The sequence below is a fragment of the Poecilia mexicana genome, unplaced genomic scaffold (genome assembly GCF_051168715.1).
Source record: "Poecilia mexicana isolate PSO_F unplaced genomic scaffold, ASM5116871v1 scaffold_6, whole genome shotgun sequence".
NCBI classification, from domain to species: Eukaryota; Metazoa; Chordata; class Actinopteri; order Cyprinodontiformes; family Poeciliidae; genus Poecilia; species Poecilia mexicana.
Window position 1 is genome coordinate 3,925,808 of NW_028263375.1, and position 19,195 is coordinate 3,945,002.

General features: G+C 42.8%; 1 long non-coding RNA gene across 1 annotated transcript; it reads right to left on the reverse strand.

The window, feature by feature from the left end:
- Positions 1–7,855: 7,855 nt before the first annotated feature.
- On the reverse strand, positions 7,856–17,419 carry LOC148158597 (uncharacterized). Its single transcript, XR_015762992.1, has 3 exons — positions 12,747–17,419; positions 10,644–10,746; positions 7,856–8,860 (listed from the first exon to the last, which is right to left on the reverse strand). It is a non-coding gene; the product is annotated as an uncharacterized LOC148158597 (long non-coding RNA).
- Between the last annotated feature and the right edge of the window lie 1,776 nt (positions 17,420–19,195).

Consider the following 19,195-nt stretch of genomic DNA (forward strand, 5'->3'; position numbering starts at 1 on the left):
GGATTTAACTTTATTTCTCAATATGAGCGAAAGAAAAACAAAGTTCATGAAACTGTAATATGTTTCCTACAGCAGGAAAACTTTAAATTAATATAAAAGGGATTTTACTGACAGGTTGGAGGATAAATTTGTCAAATGTTTAGTTTAAACTCAGCGATCTTAAACTAATGTGAAAGCTGCAGCAAAGCTGTTTGAATATCGTTTGTGAAGCTTTTTCCTGTCAGTATTTTGTTTTGCTCATATGTAAAATTTGACCTTTTTTCATACAAGTACAAACAAAAGGTGGTTTGTTTCAGTGGAGGCAGATGCAAAGTTTGCATTAGGACATTTTAAACATCATTAATTGGAATTTATCATAACAATAAATCAAAATGGTATCATGATAAGACATTTATCACAATAAATGATATAATAAACGATACGATAAGTGCCCAAAGCTAATCTTTGATTCATAAGAACTGGAAAATGGATCCATTTCTGTGTCAATGCTTCTGATGGGATGAAGCTCCTGGTTCTGAGTCCCAGAACTCCCTCCGATCCCATTCCGAACTCGGCAGCGTTGGGTTTGCTTGCTCTCCCGGAGCGTTCTCTCTGGATACTCCAGCTTCCTCCCACGACCCAAACTCATGTCGTCAGGTCGGACGGCTGCTGCAGAGACAGCATGGAGGATGGACGGATGTTAAACAGCCGTTTCTCTGAATTCACTCCAAACTGAACCTGAAGCCGTTCTGGTCACTGACAGACGGTCTGCGGACTCCAACATCTGAAGAAACCCACGCTGCCCTGCCTCCTGACGGATAATTGGACCCTAGGGAGCATGACCCGGCCCGGAGTCTGACTCTGGCTCAGACTGATGCGGTTCCGCTCAGTGAGGCGAGCGAATGCCTGCAGATATCAGGTAATGAAGATCGGTGGACTGACTTCATCTGGCATGCATCTTCTCTCTCTTCAGGGGAAGTTTTGGGGAATTTATGCAGATTTGTAGTCTGGTAAACTGGAAGTGGATCCAGAGTCAGGAGACCCTGTGGAATGTAAATCATGTCTGTGGGCCCAGCAGGAGCTGCAGGGCGTTTGCTGCATGTTCCTCCCAGGCTGCAGCAGCACACCTTTTACAAGACACTTCATATTCTCCCCCCATCACTTATTCCTGCTTCTTAACACTTTGCATTTGCAAATTTGATTATCTTTTCATCCTTTGTTCTTCATCCCTCTCCTCTTCCTCCACACTCAGCCTTGCATGAGGAGACGGGATAATACCGGCTATTTTGCCCTGTAGAAAGCTATATGTTTGCCACTTGGCAAAATTGATTTTCCACACCAATAGTTTTCCGTCTTCTCATACAACGTTCCACTTCCATATGGCAGCCGTTCGTTTCTCATCCTCTCTTCCTCTCTCCGGGAGATAAGCAGTTTGAAGGAAGGATGAGCCCAGATTGCAGGAGCTCCGACTTGACATGTGTGGCTGTGTGCATATATAACTCCACTAATGCAGGCGGTGTGTGTGTGTGTGTGTGTGTGTGTGTGTGTGTGTGTGTGTGTGTGTGTGTGTGTGTGTGTGTGTGTGTGTGTGTGTGTGTGTGTGTGTGTGTGTGCTGGAGGCAGGAAGGTGGGTCGGCTGTCAGTGCAGCTCACTGGGGAAGGGTAAGAACCTTGTTGTTTGTGTCACACCTCCTGCCAGCTGTGGAATTGTTTTGATGCAGAGGTCTGTGCGCGGCCGTCCCTCCGGGCCTGAAAACACCTCACAGCAGCTCATACAGCAGCTGGAGCAACGAGACTGATGTGCTTAAATGTTCCCCACTTCAGCCTCTGCTAATTGGAGAATCTTAGAGTGAAATCAGTCACAGCTCAAGCAGTTGAAATGTTTCTTCCTGGGATGTTTGTGATCCGATGTGGGGTAAAGCTGAGCGTACCGCCGCTGCTGCGTCTCTCAACTGAAGAAAGACGAAAACACACACGAGTCATTTGGGTGAAATAGATGTGCTATAAATAATAACACACCAATTTCACTTGGGAAATTAACAGTTTTAGTTTAGGAGCAGCAAAATCATGAGTGTGAAATATTAGACCGAACTTCCTCCCTCCCTGATGAGGCTAACATAAAGGTAATAAAGCTGTAGAGATGCATGCTGGGTAATCTGGGATCTTTAAATGACTCATTAGGTTGTAAATTGGTTTCTTATTGACGTGTTTATCAGCTCAGTGACTGTTTGGATTCTCTTGAACCTCTCGGACATTCGTCTGGGGAAACAGGACAAAAATGTTTGTGTGTAACAATAATTTATTGTTTTAACTTTTAAATGTTGCAAAGGTTCGATTTTACGGAAACATTTCACTGACAAAGCCAGGAAATAAATTCAGCAGCAACATAAGAACGAGGTTTATAGCCTGATATAAACCTCATCAAAGTTAGCTTCAGATCTCGTTATTTTGAGATTTATGTTTGATTGTCGTCTGGAGGAAACTAAGTGAGAAGCAGCAGAATCAGAGGGAAACTGATTCTGCTGCAGACCAGGACGGCTTTTAAAGACGTCCTGGTCTGTCAGAGGATCGGATTGAAGCACTGACAGAGAACTCGTCATCACCAGGGATTCATTTCCTGTACGAGCCCCCAGGATGGTGAAGCTGATCTTGTTGGCCTGGAACCAGATTCTGCTCTGCTCTGTTTGGGTCGTTTTCCAAAATGTCCCCATATCCTGATGCTGAGCTGCCATGTTTCAGTGAAAGATCATTCTGTCATTAAATATGCGTTAATATATTTTAAGATTCACTAAATTATGACAATGGAGCAGATATTCTTTTTACCGTGTTGGATCAGCTTGTTGCAAAACTTGTTGCAGGTCCAGCTCGGTCCGGCTCACCCTGACCGGGTCCGGCTCACCCTGACCGGGTCCGGCTCACCCTGACCGGGTCCGGCTCACCTGTCGGACCAGGTGAAGTTCTGTTTTGGAGAGCACTGAGGGCCCGTCTGGTTTGCGGCTAAAGTAGTAATGGGAGGAATCTTCCTGGATGTTACTTGCATCAGCTCAGCCGTCTCTCTGGGATCTGGTTCTCCTGCTGCTGACTGTCGGCTGTTAGACGACTAAACGTCTGATCACTTCTTTCTGGAACGTTTGAAGTCCCGTTGAGCTCGTCACCGTCTGAGGCGTTCGATATCAGAGCTTCATCCAAGGCAGGAGCAACAGAAAGCAGGCAGCCTGCAGGCCTCGTTTAGTCTAATTGATTCTCTTAATTATCTTGGGAAAACACACACACACACACACACACACACACACACACACACACACACACACACACACACACACTCACGCACACACACACACTCACACACACACACTCACACACACACTCACGCACACACACACACTCACACACACACACTCACACACACACACACACACACACACACACTCACGCACACACACACACACACACTCACGCACACACACACTCACACTCATGCACACACACACACACACACACGCACACACACACACACACTCACACACTCACGCACACACACACACACACACACACACACACACTCACGCACACACACACTCACACTCATGCACACACACACACACACACACACACACACACACACTCACACACTCACGCACACACACACACACACACACACACTCACGCACACACACACACACATGCACACACACACTCACACACACACTCACACACACACCGTGTCATTTCTCCTCAAACAGAACCAGGGGATATTCAGGTGTTTTTATGAGGTAATGATTCTATTTGCTGGTCTTCAGGTTTTGCCTCATATTAGCAGACGTCTGTGGCTGAATTCATGACATAAAGCAGCTTTTATTTTTCTGAGTTTCTTGACTCCAGAAAGAAGTGCTGACGGTGTGAGGCGTTGTCAGGCTTTAACCCGGATCCCCGTCCGCTGCCTTGCTGCTGCTGCTTCTCTGTGCGCTGTGAGGTGTTTGCTGTGGCAGAGCGTCTCCACACCCCCTGCATCTTCCTGCAGGATGCTGAGCTTCACAGGCTTTCATGTGCGCTCGGCTGGTAATGAGAGCTGATGGAAAGAGGTGAGATTCCCCCATCAGTCCTCCCACACACGCAGGGGGAGACAAAGCCACTGGGTGCAGATTTCTGCCCTCATCAGAGTGTGAGCGAGCGTGCACTGCCGATGATCAGTCCTCCACCCTGCAGAGTGGAAACTTCTCCTGACACTTCACTTCCTCCTCTGGTGAACTGGCTTGGTCTTTAGCTCTGATCTTTCACACTTCCTGTCTCCTCCATCTAGGAGGTCCACTCCTGTCATTCCACTGAAATGGTTCAACTCCACCCTGCTTTCTTCATTTTGTAAGGTTTCAACTCAGATTGTTCTAATTGGAAGAAATATTTTACATAGCAGCAAATGTGCAATGATTTTAAACCACAACTGAGAGTGCTGCTGGAGTTTTACTGTTTTAAAGGCTATAGCTGCTAATGCATGCGCTAAGTGTAGCAGCCTGTAGCAGTTACTCCTCTCATTGTTTTACTTTTTAAATATTTTTTTGATTATTTTATTTTACAACATTAATTATTTTGCACTTTCATATGGTTATATTCCAGCAGGACCAGAACCTCTGGCTCCAGGTCCTGGTGGAGAGGTGGGTTCTGTTGGTATCTTCAACATTCATTCCTCCATTGGTTCTGATCATTTATTAAATGGGTCAGATCTGTAGATGTAAAGGGAGCGCGTTGAGGACTTTAGCCTTTACTCATGCTTGACCTATAAGCAACAAGCCTTCGGCCAGTAGGTGGCAGCAGTGCTCCAGCTAGTCAACAGGCTGCTTGTTCAACCCAGGAGAAGAAGAAGCCGACAGACGCGCCATGATGGCGACGTTTGAGACTGAAAACAAAACGGCGGCAGAGGCAAGTAAAGGAGTATTGGGCTGGAGAAGATTAAGATGAATGATTTAGTCATAGCAGCAAGTCCTTCTTTGTAAAATCTATACCAAACTGTAACTTAAGATGCTAAACATTTGTCATTTTCAGGCAGCTTCGTGTAGCAGTTCGTACGTCATAAGATTACAATTTACTCACTTTTGAGAATCACACAGTGAGCAGTCTGGATTAAATGTTATAAATTCAATTAATAAACCAAACTTGGACTTAAAACAATAAAATGAGTCGCACTAGCTTAAGATTTCAGTTTTTGCATCTCATTTTATTAATTTGTTTTGATAAACAGATGATTGAGTGCAGAGTGCTGGTGCCACTGGTTTGTACTGATAAATAATGAAATATTATCAAATTCTCTATAATATTTCAATTTGGGAGTCATGAATAAACATTAATGATGCCAGTGGGGGTCTGACCTGACAAAACAGAGCTGAGAAACACGCATTAGATGAAAGCAACTCATTGAGTGAAGTGTTTGTAGATAATATACTAATTAACACCTGTACTGAGAACCACTTCAAAAATATGAAAATGTGACATAATTAAAACAAGTTTTAAAAAATGTTACAAATTAATTAAAATGAACAAAAACGCATATAGTAGCAACGGCTGCTTTTATCATCTTAATGAAAAGGAAAAGGTGAAGGAGGAAGTTGATTCAACTATTTAAACACAAACTTAATGAGCTTGAATAAAATGCGGCAACGATGGATTCTGAATATTTTTGACAGATTAAAGACTTAATTATAGATTAAGTTTCTACCTTTGGTGGGCGACTGTAGCTCAGTGGGTAGAGTCGTCATCCTGTGATCGGAAGGTTGTAGGTTCAATTCCAGCTTCCTCCTGCCAAAAGGCCCCTAACCAGCCTGAATGTGACTCTAGTGTAAAGCGCTTTGAGTGGTCAAAATGACTGGAAAAAACACTATATAAGTTATATAAATGGACTGAACTATGTAACTCTGAATGTCTGCACTTACTGCTGGAACGCCTTTATGTTTCTATTCTGCTGTAATATTTGCTATCTGTACAGCTCTCTCACATTCCTGCTGAGGAGAAATGTTGACTGGAACTGGAGTGTAGTCTCAGAAAGTGGGTTTTGCTCAGAGAAAGTTCTGTTTTCTTCTCCTCTCCTCGTTTTAAAAGGCAAACAAGGGAAAGAGTATAAGAGAGAGGAGGGAAAAAGATGAATTGGGAGAGACGAGTGGAAGTTTTGCAGAAGGTTGGAATGGATATATTAGAGAGCTGAAGCAGCGGGGGATGGAGCGGGGCGAGGAGATAAATGCCAGAGCGCTCTGAGTGTTGGAGCGTTGTCTGACACGGCCTGTAAAGCTGCAGCTTCATGTCTCATGCTCTTTCAAGTGGGGAGCAGAAAGGCCTTTGTTGCAGCTGCTGTCCCATTGAAGTGTGCTCTCATTAAGACCAACCTCACGCCTCCCTGTGATCCTCCGGCGCGCCGCAGCGGGTCGTTTAGATGCTTGACTCAGAGCGGCGGCGCTGAGGTCACCGCTAACCCTGCTGGGCGCTCAGGCTGGAGGAAACATGATGAGTCTGAGAGGACAGACTGGCAAATGGACGGGAAATGCACATGAATTCAAATGAAAACATAGCATGGTTTGTTTCTGTGTGTGATCACAAACACCTGGACTGTTATCTGAGCGGAGGAAAGCAAACGTAGTAACGACACCCCTTCAACGATTTCCACATTTTGTTACATAAACACAGATTTGTTTGGCTTTGACAGAGCAACACAAAGTGATGCTTCAGCCGTTTCTGGTTTCTCTCCACTCAGTCTGACAGGATGGAGAAAAACTCAGAACATCAGCTTTCAAGATTTTCTGTTGGATTTAGTTCTGGACTTTGACTAGTGGGTCCAAAGTGGGTCCTGGAGGGCCGGCATCCAGCATGTTTTAGTTCCTCTGGATCCAATGATGGCTCGTTAGAGGCCTAAGAAGAAACTGGCCTGCTGAGGAGGTTGTTGCCCTCCAGGACCCACTGGACTGGACCATCCTGACCCACAAATCACCTCTGATCCCATAATATTATGGGATAATATCCCATCCCATAATATCTTTCTTTGTCTTGATTTAGCTCCATCCATCCTCCCACAGTATGATGCTGCCACCACCATGTTTCCCAGTGGGGGTGTGGGTTCGGGGCATTGTGCTGCTGTTACCCGTTTTCAGTCTGGTAGAAACTTTCCTCTCAGACTCTCAGCTGCAACAACGCCTTTCTTTTACCTTCAATTAGGGGGTGATGAATTTATTTTCCCACCACACTTTTCAGATTTTATTTGTAATGATTGTTCATTTGTTTGGTCTCAGAAATCCCAGTGAAACTCGTGGAAGGTTGTTCCTGTATGAATCAGTAATAAATGTCTTTTATTTTCCATCATTTTGTCGTTGCTGACCTGGATGCTGACCTTCTCTCCTTGTGTCTCTGCTGTTCTCTCCGCCTGACCCGCCGACTCTGCTGGAAACCACAGTCTCATGTGAGTATCTGCTTCTGTCCGGGAGAAAACCTGTCGCACGCACACACACACACATACTTGTATTAGGTGAAACGTGAGGACCATTTTTAGCGAGTGACTAGGTGGTTACGCGTGGGGACTCAACTTTCTAAATGAGCTAAAGACTCCATTTTAGGTTTGGATTTTTTTTAGGGACATTGGAACATGAAATATCATCTTTAACATAAAAATTTATAAAGTTTAGAAAATCAAAAATCTGTCAGGTTTTGGGTGCACGTGGGGACTTGTCCTTCACCAACTACCACCAGGTGGCACTGTGTAATTTTTGTGAACACAGTTTGTTAAATATGAGCAATCCTAGTTGTTTTAAGTCAATAAACTGCATTATATTAGATTTGTTTTTGTTTAATGTTATTTTAAGTTCCTGGTAACCTGCTTAAAGCCAACCATCAATATTGGACTGCATTTTCAGGTTGTATGTGAACCATTTTATTACACAATTTCCAGATATACGTAGTACAATTCAACATGGATATACATATATGAAATGGATTCATTGATTTGCATCCATAAACATTAACATACACACTTCCTCTTCTATGAAAGTATGCATACATACTTGGATTACAAAACTTGACTGCAGCTGTCTCAGAACTTCAAAACTGGCAGAAACTTCAAACAGATCCAGATACCAAAAAAGTCAACGCTTACCTTCTTTTGAAAGTCTCTCGTTTTAACGCATCTATGCGATTTTTCACATAGAATTTAACCCCTTGCCATGTCCTGTCCTTGAGGGCCACTGGTGAGGTTTCAATGCACTTCATACAGTCATGGCCAAAAGTTTTGAGAATGATTCAAATGTTAATTTTTACAAAGTCTACTGCTTCAGTTTTTATAATGGCAATTTGCATGTACTCCAGAATGTTATAAAGAGTGATCAGCTTAACAGCAATATTTGATTTTGGGTCCATGGCCTGGAAACTCCCCAGATCTTAATCCCATTGAAAACTTGTGGTCAATCATCAAGAGATGGGTGGACAAACAAAAACCTAGCAATTCTGACAAAATGCAAGCATTGATTGTGCAAGAATGGACTGCTATCAGTCAGGATTTAGTCCAGAAGTTGATTGAGAGCATGCCAGGGAGAATTGCAGAGGTTCTGAAGAAGAGGGGTCAACACTGCAAATACTAACTTGCTGCATTAACTCATTCTGTCAGTAAAAGCTTTTGTTACTCATAATATGATTGCAATTGTATTTCTGTATGTGATGAAAACATCTGACACATGAAAACCAGAGGGCAACAGTTAATGTGAAAATATAATATTTGTGTCATTCTCAAAACTTTTGGCCATGACTGTACACTGGGCTTTCTCAGGAACCTTTCCAGATTCAATACAGTCCATGAGCGTTTTCTCCACCGCCTGAATTTCTTCTTGGCTCCACTTGAGTCTCTTCTTTTGTGGTGGGCCTGAAAAATAATTAGGGGCACATAAGTGTTCTTCAATGAAAAAAGGTTTCAGTCTGTGTGACAGGGCAAGTTATAAAGCTATCACAAAAACATTTTTCAATCACAGCTGTAGTAAAGTATTTAATATTAAAGGGTCAGTTGTCAGCTGTAATAGTTGCCACTGATGAAGCTGACAACTAGTAATGAGTGAAAACATTAATCTCACCAGTCCTTAAAAAAGCATCAGCAGGTACCCTGCCAGCATGCCTAGGTGGGCCCCATGTGGGGGAAAGGAGGGCTGATATATGGGTCCCATATGGGTTTGTCTGCGGGTTCCACAATGGCCCGGCATGGGTTTGCCCATGTAGGGCCCATGTAGGGCCACAGCCCACATGGGCCCTACATGCCCTATATGGTGGTGGCCCACATGGGTTTGCCCATGTATGGCCCATGTGGGCTGTGGCCCTACATGGGCAAACCCATGTGGGGCCATCATGGAACCCGCGGACAAACCCACATGGTCTGCCCTCCTTTTCCCCACATGGGGCCCACCTAGGCATGCTGGCAGAGATGTGAATTATGGCATAAAAACAGAATCCGACGCTGAACAGTGAAAAATGAACACATGATGTGAAACATGATGATTAGGCAGCGCAGCAGGTGATGAGTGAAGATTACTGAGCATCAATAAATGATAAAATAAATCTAGAAACAGAAAAGAAACTAAAGTGGACATAGCAATAAACCAAGAGAGGACAATACTAATCAAAGGAAACTAAATGGAAATGAATGAAGAACAAAATGCAAGAATAAACTAAGAAACTAAAGTAAATACAGAGGAATAAACTGGTATGGCAAGGCCTTTCGAGCAATAATTAATACAGAGGACTGTATGGCAAGAATAAACAGACACTATTTCCAGATAAAAGGTAAAATAATATTGTTGAAGTGCCATGGGTTTGCTGAGACCATATCTAATATTGAGAATAAATATATCTTACAGACCATAACAGTAAATAACTTATCACTTATTTATGTTTTTAATTATATTTGATATATTTATTTCTTCAATATTATTTTTCATGTCAGTGTTAATGTCATGGTGGTGTTCAGTGACTCCATGACACTTTCAGTTTGACTCATTAGGATTTGATGAAGAACCAGATTTGTTCTTTGTAATTTCTGTTCAGTAAAACTATTAATCTATAATCAATAGACAGGTCTATATAAAGAAATAATCCATATTTCTGTCTCATATTTGTGTGGCATTAAAAGGAACTTTTGTTTTTCCACTAAAAGCTCTGGTTTGCACAGTAAATGCCATTTGGGTGAAATTTTATGGATGATGCTCTGATGTCCCATTCTCCTGAAGGCAGCACAGAGCTGCACCACAAGAAACTGACAAACACTGAACAGAAGAAGAGCTATGATTAATGTAGTTACAGTTCTATCCATGTTTTAATGCTGCAGAGTTCAGTTGGTTTGCAAATAGTCCAAAGTTTAAACTGGCATGTTGTTCATCTTTTATCTCCTCATTTTGTGGAATATTTAACAACTAGAAAATGGCACAAAATAATAATATTTTTTCCACTCTGATTGGCTGCTGTTAGGCCTACCGATGTTAACCTGAATGTTCATTGCATTTTTCTTAGACGCCTGTGAAAATAATTTCTATTCCCATGACTTTTTGTTCTCTGGGAAATTATTTCTGATGATAAATACAGAAACAAGCATAAACATCAAAACATCTACAATCATCAGTTAAAAAAAAGTGTGATACTATGATATTTATAGATAAACTTACAATCAGTTCTTGTGAGCTCAGGCACGCTCATGTCCCGTACTTCAGCTGGTGTTGGACCAAGGATGACGGTATCGTCGCTCTCATCGGATGACTGTTTCAACTCCTAAAAATTGACAAGTTTAACAGTAAAATGCCTAAATTAGCTGTTACAACTTAATACAGAGCTACAGAGTCAACTTCAACTTCATGAAGGTATTTAGAAATCCCAAATATGTCACATATTAACAGCATCAAAAGTGTACAGGCTCCATCAGATTACACTGGAGATTCTGCATTTCATGGTGCATAATATGAAAACACAGCACTTAACAGAGGGGGTGGGAGGACAAATAAAGCAAAAGCCTTACTTATATATTTAATACTAACCATGAAGTGATCCACCCGGATCTGTCACAAATACACCAAAAGCTAATATTCTGCTGTGTCCAAATTTGACAGTTAAAAATCAGACACCCACACAGGAGTTAGGTACTGACCGCAGCAAATTACATTTGGACTATGATATCCATTTTCACCTAATCTGACCTATTAACTGTAGGTTAAATGACACAAACTATGCACATTGATTTTATACTTCAACATGCAGGGTTTCCCCCAGAAAACTTGCTAAGCCCGGTGGTCGGGTGCCCAGGTGGTCCACCGTGTTTTTTGTATTAAAAGATGTTAAGTTGACAATAAAAGTAAAAATATCACTGGGTAATTATGTTATGGGAAAACATCATCATTGAACTGCTATATAAACCCACAACTAGTCTTAAAAACAACTAATCAAAAAATACAATTAAAATGAATATCAATTCTGTCCACTTCTGTTAAATCCAAATTAAGTCAGCAGCTCCATTGGGCCCCCAGAGCTTCAGGGGCCCCATAAAAGCTAATATTTTAACACAGACCACCATTTGTTTATTGAGATTATCATTGCTGCTAAATTTGACATAATGGTTTCAGCATACATAAATTAAAAGGCTTTAAATTATTTGACATTTATATGCAAGACAGTGGTTCTTAACCTTTTTTGAGGTACCAAACCCACCAGTTTCATATGCGCATTCACTGAACCCTCCTGCAGTGATAAATAAAATATGATTTCCCCAACTAGAAGAACAACTAAAGGAACAACTAGACTGTTACTAAATAAAATTAGCAAAGCTATAAGAAGTCAATAACAGATGAATGTATAAAGGAAAGCAGTTGAACTGGGTCCTACCAAAACATCTCCCGCTGTCAGAGATGACAACACAAATCTTTATTTCTTTGGATATTTAGAAACAACTGGCATTTGAAATAAAATAACTGCAGGAAAGATGTGTTGAGCCTTTTCTTTGTTTAAGAAAAACCTGACTGTGTACTCTTAAATCAAACATTAACTGATATTGTGTTAGCTTCTTCTAATCTAGGCAATTAAAATCAGGTAAATCCTCTTTCACACCTCCAGGGGCAGATCTACTGGGGTGGCATGGGGAGGCAGTTGCCACCCCATGTTTTTGTTTTTTGACAGATTTCTGCTTGTCCTGCATTGGGATAAAATTATTTTCTGGACACAATGATTTTCTGGACACAATGAGTCACAAAGCGATTAGTCCAATCCAGTAATACAAATCAATTAGTAGCAGTATGAAATACATAAAAATAATTAACTATACTATATTAAGAAATTTTATTTAATCCTCAGTGCTACATGAAGCTCATTTTGAAACAATGCAAGTTAAAAACAGATTAAGTCCAATGTTAGGTCTGTGTAAGCCAAATGTGAGAGTGAGACATATCTATCTATTAGAGGTGTGCCGATCAATCGGCCATCGATCATAATCGGCCGATTTCCGTGAAAAAGTGTATGATCGGTGATTGCCGATCACGGTATTGGCACATCTCTATCTAGATTCATACTTAGATACTGGCATATGCTGCCACCCCTGAAAAAATCCCTGCCCTCCTCTTGTCACCCCATAAATATTTTGCTAGATCCGCCCCTGCACACCTCCCTTCTCTTACCTGTGCGGTTATGCACAGGTTACATTAATTTAGCTGAAACAGTTATGCAAAAACAATTTAAAAGTGGGAAAAACACTGTGGGCTAATGCATCTTTCCCTGAGATAATTCACCTTTTAAACTGGAACAGCCGTCACTCCCATCACTGGATCTGCATCTCTGGTTGGGATTTTCCTGGAAAACCCCCCCCCCCAAACATTCAATGATTATAAATGTGTCAAAGCCCTGAAATTCATTTTAACAAAGCAGATTCACTCTCTTCCCCTCAACTAAAGTTATGATGCTGAAGTTAGTTTCTAATTCACAGCTCTTCCCCAAATATCCCAACCTTTATTATTCTAAAGAGAATGTAGTCTGGTGTAATGTGCCCTGAAGGCCCCCCTCCCAGCAGAATCAACCTTTACCCACAAGGTATCCATTTACTTCAGCCTCGTGTTTTAGATCCTCATGTCTATCGTCTCTCCATTCAAAACACATGCAAAAAAGCAAAAACCCTCTTCAATCACACAAGCAGGGTGACTGAAAATAGTGCATATTTCATTATTTCTGCTTTATGAGGTTTGCAATTTGCTAACTTAGCTTTTTATATTTTGCATTTGAGTTATTTTTTGAGCAGTCATATTTTAATAACATATTTTTTAGGTTATCACTTTTATTTTTCTTGTAAGACTGCACATCAATAAATTGAAAATAAAACATGCATGTTTCTTATTAGCTGTACTAGGCTAATGTAAGCTAGCCATCCAAGTGAAGCACAATTGAAACAGTTTTTACAGATCAACACGTTTAAACAGCATTTAAAAGTATATCTGACCGAGTGATATAATGGATAAAAACTAGGAGTCCATTAAGATAACTATAATCTTACCATTTTTTTAGCTCATTCCTCGTCATATGTCGCTCCTCATTCCTCGGATGTGTTAGCATGAATCCCCTCCTTCGGTGTGCAGTAGTCAAAAAGGAGCGCTTGATTTTTCCTCCGGCACACGCCGGAGTTTCTGCTTGGTTGCAAAAAGCATTGAGCTGAGGTTGACGGCCCAGCCCTGTGTTAATAACTAATGACACCTTAACTTTGGCGTCACAACTTTCCCGCGCCATCAATTAAGTTTTAAAACTATGAAATTAATAAGTTACATTTTATTATCTCCCACAGTAATGCTTCAGGAGACAAAATTATTCTTTGTAATGGAAATTTTGTAGGTTCAACACCAGTCAATTCTGCAAAGTTTGAGAGCAAGTTATGGAGGAATGTTGAGGGGGGATGGGCATGGGTGAGGTGGGGACGTCAAATCTCAGGAAGTGTGTGAGATGGCAGCCATTACAGAGAGACTGGGGATAGAGGCTATAGCATATCAGAAAAACAAGATGTGGAAAAATAAATATATAAATTAGGAAAGTTGAAAGAAAGTGACTGAAGAAATGTGAGCCAGTCAACTTGTTTGATTAGCATACTGATTTTGTTATTTTCCCACCGTTCTTTATCTTCAACCAAGCATGTTGAGGGGGATGGGCATGGGTGAGGTGGGGACGTCAAATCTCAGGAAGTGTGTGAGATGGCAGCCATTACAGAGAGACTGGGGATAGAGGCTATAGCATATCAGAAAAACAGGATGTGGAAAAATAAATATATAAATTAGGAAAGTTGAAAGAAAGTGAAGAAATGTGAGGTGGTCAACCTGTTTGATTAGCATACTGATTTTTTTTATTCTCCAACCATTCTTTATCTTCAACCAAGCATGTTGAGGGGGGATGGGCATGGGTGAGATGGGGACGTCAAATCTCAGGAAGTGTGTGAGATGGCAGCCATTACAGAGAAACTGGGTAGATGGCTATAGTACATAAGAAAAACTATATGAGGAAATGTGAGCCAGTCAACCTGCTTGAGTTGCATGCGGATTCTTTATTTCTCTTCTCCCACCATTCTTTATTGTCAACCAAGCATTTTCCTTAAAAAGTTCAAACATGCTATACTTTATAGTTCAGCATGTTTCCCTCCAGGCCATGGAGGGAATGTTGAGGGGGGATGGGCATGGGTGAGGTGGGGACGTCAAATTTCAGGATGTGTGTGAGATGGCAGCCATTACAGAGAAATTGGGTGGAGGCCTATTGTAGATAAGGAAAACTATATGTGGATAAATATGTGGATAAGATTATACTATTATACTATTATTATACTACTATATATTACTATTATTATACTACATGTGGATAAATATGTGGATAAGATTTTTATTTCTGTTAAATTTTGTATGGGTAAGTCACTTAAAATGATGGACAACACTGCATAACCTTTACATAAAACAAAGAGCAAATAAAGGATTGTGTTCAGCAGAAAGCTTCTGCACTTAATGCACCTAATACTGTCATTTCTACTAAGCAGGCCTAAACATGACCTGTTTGACTTGACTAATGAACATGGAGTGAAATACTTTCTCTTTAGGAATTATTCAATTAGTTTTAATTCAATTTCCAGACATAGAACTGCTATGTTTACCATTTTATTAAGATTCCTGTTTCTTTCAGTCATACCATTCCCCTAGCACACAATGGGATAGAACAGTACCCCATTCCTAGAACTGTTTGATAGAACGTCAGACTTGTCGCATGAAGAATCAGAATCACTTTTATTGCTATTGCTAGTATACAGGGTCATGTGTTAGGAAATTGCTTTGATATATTGATGCAAAATATGACTAAAAAGTAAAAATATGTATGCATGTGCAGAATAGCAGGTAGATAAAGTGGCAGTGTTATGCAACATTCAATTATCTATTGTTAACAGTCTAATGGCTGAGGTAAAGAAGCTGTTCTTGAGAAGTGTTAGTTGCAATCCAACCTGCACGACCTACATCCCTGAAGTACAGGTCATGTAAATGTTGGAGGTTGCACCCAATCACCTTTTCATCAGTATGCATGATGTGTTGTAATCTAGGTTTGTCCTTGGTTGTGGTTCCATTGTACCCAGTGACAGAGGTGGTGAGGACGGACTTGATGATGGCTGTGTTAAACTGCACCAACACTCAATTGGCAGTTTGAGTTCTCTCAGCTGCCATAGCTAGAACAACTTGTTCTGGGCCTTTATGATAAAGGAGCTGATGGTTGGCTCCCACTTGAAGTCCTGGATGATGGTGATGTCCAGGAAGCAGAATGAGTCCAAATTGGAGATAGAAAGGACTCTGAGAGGGGATGATGGGTCTGTGACTTTCCTAAGTCCATCATTAACTCCACTGTCTTCTGGGTATTGAGCTTGAAGTAGCTGCACCAAGCCACCACCTCTAGTGTGACCCTTTTTTATTTTAGTTTCCAACTCCTTTATCCATGGAGGGTATTCTCTCTGTGTTATGGCCACTCTTCCATCACAAAGGTCCAGAAAACAAAAATGCCAGAGTAGTCCTTCAGGAGAAGGTTTTTGACTCACTCAAAAACAATAAAAAGCACTCACGGAGACTTTTCCTGTGTCAAAGGAGTTTCTTTTACTTATAAAAATAACAAAAAATAATCTCCGAGTTGACTTCAAATAAAACGTTAATTTGCGGTACAAAAACTCTGTTTCACTCCTCACTCCTTCACCCAACAATCAGATCAGCCCCAACAGCTGCTTCTGCCTGTTAATCACTGCAGGAGGAGGGTCTAAGCAAAACAAATAAATACATACATAAATAAATAAATAAATATACAACAATAGAGGTACAATACAACTGGAGGTGGGGCACAATGGCGAGCGCCTGGTGGCCGGGCTTTTACCCACGGAGCCCGGCCGGGCTCAGCCCGAAGAGGAGACGTGGGTCCCCCTTCCAATGGGCTCACCACCTGTCGGAGGGGCCAAAGGGGTCGGGTACAATGTGTAATGGGCGGCGGCCGAAGGAGGGGACCCTGGCGGTCTGATCCTCGGCTGCAGAAGCTGGCTCTTGGGACGTGGAACGTCACTTCTCTGGTGGGGAAGGAACAGGTGCCAGTGTGCGAGGCTGAGAGGTTCTGGGTAGAACCTCTCAGCTTGAAGTAGCTGAGAGGTTACTCGAAAGGGTAGCCTCCTTCCGCCTACGGGTGGGGGTAAGAGTTCTGACTGTTGTATGTGCTTATGGGCCGAACAACAGTTCAGATTACCCACCCTTCTTGGAGTCCTTAGAGGGGGTACTGGAGAGTGCCCCTCCTGGGGACTCCCTTGTTCTGCTGGGGGACTTCAACGCTCACGTGGGCAATGACGGTGAGACCTGGAGGGGCGTGGTTGGGAGGAACGGCCCCCCCAATCTGAACTTGAGTGGTGTTCTGTTATTGGACTTCTGTGCTCGTCACGGATTGTCCATCATGAACACCATGTTAAAGCATAAGGGTGTCCATATGTGCACTTGGCACCAGGACACCCTAGGCCGCAGGTTGGATGATCGATTTTGTCGTCGTTTCATCGGATCTGCGGCCGTATGTCTTGGACACTCGGGTGAAGAGAGGTGCGGAGCTGTCCACTGACCACTACCTGGTGGTGAGTTGGCTCCGGTGGTGGGGGAGGAAGCCGGTCAGATCTGGCAGGCCCAAACGTGTAGTGAGGGTCTGCTGGGAACGTCTGGCGGAGTCCCCTGTGAGACGGAGCTTTAACTCTCATCTCTGGCAGAACTTCGAACACGTTCCGGGGGAGGTAGGGGACATTGAGTCTGAGTGGACCATGTTCCGTGCCTCAATTGCCGAGGCGGCTTATCGGAGCTGTGGCCGCAAAGGTTGTTGGTGCCTGTCGCAGCGGCAACCCTCGAACCCGTTGGTGGACGCCTTCGGTGAGCGATGCTGTCAAAGAGTCCTATCGGGCCTTTTTGGCCTGTGGGACTCCAGAAGCAGCTGATGGGTACTGGCGGGTGAAGTGGCATGTGGCTCAGGTGGTCGCTGAGGCAAAAACTTGGGCATGGGAGGAGTTTGGAGAGGCCATGGAGAAAGACTTCCGTACGGCTTCGAGGCGATTCTGGTCCACCATCCGGCGTCTCAGGAGGGGGAAGCAGTGCAGCACCAACACTGTTTATAGTGGGGGCGGTGTGCTGCTGACCCCGTCCCATCAACTCGGGCCGTGGGCCGTTGGGCGGAATACTTCGAAGACCTCCTCAATCCCACCAACATGCCTTCTGTTGAGGAAGCTGAGCCTGGGGACTCTGGGTCGGGCTCTCCAATCTCTGGGGACGAGGTCGCCGAGGTGGTCAAAAAGCTCCTCGGTGGCAGGGCCCCGGGGGTGGATGAGATCCGCCCGGAGTTCCTTAAGGCTCTGGATGTTGTAGGGTTGTGTTGGCTCACGCGTCTCTGCAATATCGCATGGACATCGGGGGCAGTTCCCCTGGATTGGCAGACTGGGGTGGTGGTCCCCCTGTTCAAAAAGGGGGACTGGAGGGTGTGCTCCAATTACAGAGGGGTCACACTCTTAAGCCTCCCTGGTAAGGTCTATTCAGGGGTTCTGGAGAGGAGGGTCCGTCGGATAGTCGAACCACGGATTCAGGAAGAGCAGTGTGGTTTTCGTCCTGGTCGTGGAACACTGGACCAGCTCTACACCCTCAGTAGGGTCCTGGAGGGTTCTCTGTTGCCACTGATCAGAGGCAAACAATCTACATAAGTTACTTTTAATGGTTTTGATAACCTCATCAGAATAATGTTTCTGGTTGTCGGCAGCAGTGATACTGAACCAAAGAGGTGAAATTTTATCCTGTAAACCTCAAGAGGTTTACTAATGTCCCCTTCTGGCCACCACAGAAACCTCAGAAAGTCCCTGTCCTTTTCATCAACATAAACTTGATAAAACATTGCCTCAATGTCTGCCATAACAGTGATTGCTTCTTGGCGAAACCTTAACAGTACCCCAATCAGGGTGTTTGTTAAATCAGGACCTTGGAGATGTTTCTTGTTCAGAGAGGTTCCTTGAAATGAGGATGTGCAGTCAAACACCACCCTCAGTATGTTCTTTCGCTTATGGTAAACGCCATGATGCGGAATGTGCCAGACATGTCCATTCTCCCTAGTGACTTTGGTGCTGCTTGGCTGAAATATGTGGAATTTAGAGCCAAATGAATGGCAATGGCTTGCTATATTGTGTGGGCATGGGGAAGTCACCTTCCAGTGTAAACTTGTTGAGCTTTAAAGCAAGTAAGACCAATTTTTCTGGTATCTGCCTCAGTATCATCTTGATTAGATCAAGGGAGTCAGAAATGGAACTTTCAAAGGAAAAAAACAGACTTCTTGTTCTGATAGGGTGTGCATTTATGTCATCATATGACCAAATAGTATCATTTGGCATACCACATGGATCACTCATTGTTTGGTATAAATCAGTCTTTCTTTAAGAAAGTTATAGATTTTCCAAATTTATGGTATGAAGCTCAAAGTTAAGGCCTGGCCATGCCCCTTTAACATCCACAAAAACAAAAAAAAAATTGATAATCATTACTCCCCAACACCTTAATGCAGTGGTTCTTAATCTTTTTTGAGGTACCAAATCCATCAAATTCATATGCGCACTCGCTGAACCCTTATGTAGTGATAAACAAAATTATTTTTTTCAAAATTCAAGACATAGGGGGTGACCCAATTAGAGTCTATT